Source organism: Psammomys obesus, unplaced genomic scaffold (assembly GCF_907164565.1).
Source record: "Psammomys obesus unplaced genomic scaffold, mPsaObe1.curated_primary_1811, whole genome shotgun sequence".
NCBI lineage: Eukaryota > Metazoa > Chordata > Mammalia > Rodentia > Muridae > Psammomys > Psammomys obesus.
The window spans coordinates 23,122,989-23,127,202 of NW_026596073.1; the positions used below are offsets into that span (position 1 = coordinate 23,122,989).

Consider the following 4,214-nt stretch of genomic DNA (forward strand, 5'->3'; position numbering starts at 1 on the left):
TCAAGACCATGATGTCAACTCTCTCTACAGTCCTGGGAGATGTTCATTTCACAGACAAAAGGGGGGGGGGTGCCTAGAAGTTAAATGCTACAAGGTCGTAGGTTGAAATTCATTGTAGGTCTTCAAAAACCTCAACCCCATGAAATGCTGAGGCCTCTAACATAAGCTCCGTCTTTTTGAGCTTTGGGTCTTGTCTTCGTTGAGAGCTGAGGAAGAAATCAACCTACCCATCCCTTGTTTTCAGTAACTTCGAGGTGGGGAAAGAAGGTAAAGGGTACCAAGGGCTCTTCAAGGAGTAGGGGAGAAGCTTCCAGGGGAAGGAAGCAGGCCTGGCTAGGTAGCTGAGTCCAGACGTGGAACTGCTGGCAGAAGCCATGCCAAACAGCAGAGCGTCGCTGCAGAGTCCCATCCCGCCCTGCTTTCCCAGGGCGTAGAACTGCCCCAGCTCCTGGGCTCCACGCAGCGGGAAATGCTGGAAGCTGGAGGCCGCACCTGAAAGCTCAGAAAGGCGGGTGAGGTGTAGTGAGTGACAGACCTGGTTTGGGCGCTGGGGGGAAGACGTCAGGAGCGATGCTGGGATCACAGTAATGGAAGGGGCTGGGCTAGCCACGTGACTGCAAGGAGGCGGAGATAGGAAAGCTGGAGCGCAGACTGGCAGGCGCGGGAGGGGTGAGGAGGGGTTTCGATCTGAATAATTCAGGAGCGATTCAGCAGCAGCCCTTGCCTCCAGCCTTCCTTTACCACCACCACCGCCCCCATCTCTGTAAGTGCAGACCGCCGGCCATCAGCATCCAGGACATCACCTCCAGCCCTTCTGGTGAGTGGATGACCGCTGACTGTGTCCCCTGAGTGGCCCCTGGCTTCCCAGCTGGACCCCCATGACTATGATGAACCAGGGAGCCCCGGGTACCCGAAGCGGGAACATGGCGCGGAGGTTGAGGGCGACCTAAGGGAAGGGGGTCCCTGAAAGAAAGGAGAGAGGTCGGGGTCGCCCGCGCTGTCTCTGGCTGGGAATGGGGCCCCGGTAGCATCCGCGATGTGGGGACGCGCGGGAGCTGGCAGGCGGGGCGCAGGCTGGCGCAGGCTCCGCCGCGGCGGGAGCGCGAGGCTGAGAGGCTGGGAGCAGTCTGGGCCGCCCGGGTCTCCGCAGTCGCCGGGCCCATCCTGCCCTCCAAGCCTATGCGCGCACCTGACTGGGGCGGCTGGGGAGGCCGGAGACGGAGCGCTTGGAAAAAGGAGAGATGTTTTCCGGCCGCAGTCCCAGAGGAAGGCGGGGACAACAGTCTGTCCTTTTACCTGAGCAAAACTCTTCAAAGGGACTCCAGCGGAGCCCAGCGCCCCGACCAGGCTTGTGCGCCACGAGGGGCATCTGTCTGTCCCCGGCCAACCGGGAGACCAAGAGGAGGCGAGGAGGATGTGACGGGAGAGGTATCCGGGTACGCTCTTGCCCAGAGCCAGCCGGCGGCTGCCTCTTTAGCCTGGCCTTTTCCCCAGCACCAAAGCACATTCAGTTTCCCCCCGAATTCTGGGGGCCACAGTAGTGTGGCGTAGCCCCCAGCGAGCCTCCTCTCTCCCCTGAGGCACCTCTCCTCCCCCGCCAAATGTGCATTTTGTACCTCGATCGAACAGGAAGGTAGACGCTGTCAAATGACTTAGAAAGGACGAAAAGAAAAAGAGAGGAAAGATGAGGGAAGGTGGGAGTAGCAGAGTTGTCGCCTGTTCTTGGTACTGATCCTGCTACGTGTGCGAAACTCGGTTCGTTGAGATCTTGAGTCCAGGGTCTCAAAGGATGTTCGCCTGAGTGGCGGAGGCAGTAACTAGCCAGTGAACCAAGGCTGCTGGAATAACCCGCCTGCTTTCTGGGGTCGCGGAGAGCGCTGGGGAGCTGACAGGGAAGAGCCCGCTAGAGATGTGACACTGTCCGTGGTCCTGAAAGTTGCCGGCTCGTTGGTAAAAAGGAACTGGTGGGATCCCAATTGGGGATCAGCTTTCCCTGCAAATGAGATCCAGCACCTAAAAGACATTGTCTGCTGTTTACATAGAAAACAAGCGAGGATCCTTTGCCTTCCCAGTTCTCTGCTTTTCCAGACTTTCCTGAGAGGTTCTCAGCATGTCTGGGTAGAAGAACAACACGCCCCTGTCATTCCAGGATGTGTCTTGGTGACTCTGCATGATGCCCTCATTCCGCTTGACCCATGTTGGAAAAGTAGTGAGGGATGTTGTCCTGTTAAACGTTTCTGTGGTTTTCAGGAGCCAGAGAATTGTAAAGCTACAGAAAAATAAGTGAATTCATTAAAAAAGGAGAGAGATTTGTGCTTGTCTTGGGTTATGACTCTCTCCTCTCCTCCACACCCTTCTCTCACAACCACGTGTTGTGTACACTCTCCAAACACAATCTCAATACACTGTTGGTTTGTTTCTTTGTGTCCTAGTCAATGTGAAGAGAGGAGTGAGGCAATTGGAGGAGGACCAAGTTAAGAGAGTATTTATTTACTGAGCACCTACAGTCTGCTAGACAATGTCATCGTGTTTAAACTTCACATCAAGGCTTAATCATACCTATTACACAAATTTGAAAACTGAGGTTAGGGATCTTGAATCCAGAGGCGGATTCCCATTCTGCTGTGCACACCTGACGAGTCCACGTCACTCTCACATCCTTGTTCATGTATGTGACTTTTTCGCAGCTGTGATGAGGTTGGTGATATAGTGAGTGACAAAGTGGAGAGTGTTGCCTGCCCGTTCACAGGCTGCTTCCTCTCCCTTCCAATCGTTTCTTCTTTAATCTGTTCACCCACCCGCTGCCACTCTCTCCCACCCTCCCAACTGTTCCGTGTTTGCTACAACTGTTCACACATTCTGAGCTCCATATTTACAGAAACAGGTTGGAGGCTAAAACAGCAGGCTTTCCTGGAAGGACAAGAACTAGAAGAATGGAACAGTGAGTCTGGGAGCTCACATGTATGCCTTTGTTCTAGATTTGTGCCATTGGATTTAGGGTTAGAATATCTGTAAGCCTGTGTTCAGCACCACTGTTTTAGAGAAAGGTGACTGTAGGAACTCAGATGCTCTTCTTCTCTGCCACACAATTGAAAAGTTGGTATCTAAATCCCACAAATGCATTCCAGAGAAAGCACCCTTCTCACTCGCCCACAGGACCTAAAATACTCATCCACAATGCCTCTTTTGTCACCTTTTATATGGATGTCAGCATCGTGATATACCTAACACAGAAGCAATCCCCTTAGCTAGTGTTTCTCCCAGCTTTTTCCTTTTCTGGTTCTACTCCAGCACTGTCTGCCTCAGTGTACCTGAGAGACACAATCGATCTTCTTCAGTGAGATGTTTCCTATAAAACCGTTCACAAACAGGGATGGTGCTGTGGCTTTCTTCAACATGCCCTTGTTATCTGTGCTTTCCGTGACCTAGTCCGACAACATGGTTTCTCCAAGACTGAGAGTCTAAGATTCCCTGTGCTTCAAAGGGACTTGGAACAGGACTCCAAGATAATCTAGGCAGAAGTAAAGATGAGCATAAGTTCACACATCTATAAAATGCTTCCCATGATTTAGTCCTTCATCTACCATTTCTTGGGTCTCCCCAACTCTCTCAAGTTCAGAGCTTCATCAGAGATTGCCTTGAGATTACAGGTCTTTCTAGAACACTGGGACATCTCATTCACTTCTCCTTGCTTCTCTTAACAGCCTGTAGTAAAATTTCATCTTCATCCATTGTATCCCTGTAGCCCTGGTGAGTACATTGGCAGGGTGGATATTTTTGCACTAAATTGATAGTTCTGTCTTGCTTCAGAACTTAGTTTAAAAATTCAAAATCAATCCAAATGTCACTGAAATGCAAATGGATCCTCTATGTGTTAGTTCTTCCTTAGAGATCCCCAGATGCCTGCTTATTGTTATTGCCAACATTTTGCTTCAACCACCGCCACCACCCCCCAGCCCAATTAAAGGCATAACTCACATCAAGCTCACATTAAATAACCTCACAAGCCTAAAGATGCTATTGGTGGGCTATTCTGGGCCCTGAGAGCCATATTAAACTGTATGGAGCCTTTCTGTCCAGCGTGGTAGTCAAGAGCTACATAGACCCATTTAAAGTCCTCAGTGGCCACAAGTGACAAACAATTACCTTATCAGAAGGGGGAAAACTTTTTTTTTAATCATTGTAGAAAGGTCTGTTGGAAAATGCCACTTTAA

General features: G+C 51.1%; 1 protein-coding gene across 1 annotated transcript in view; it reads left to right on the forward strand.

Annotated features, from left to right (window-relative positions):
• Positions 1-667: 667 nt before the first annotated feature.
• The window catches only part of Slc7a14 (solute carrier family 7 member 14), a 119,278-nt gene continuing 115,731 nt past the window's right edge, over positions 668-4,214 (forward strand). Inside the window, exon 1 of the mRNA XM_055626046.1 lies at positions 668-817. The gene's annotated coding sequence lies outside the window, so the exon portion shown is untranslated. The remainder of the gene's footprint in view (positions 818-4,214) is intronic.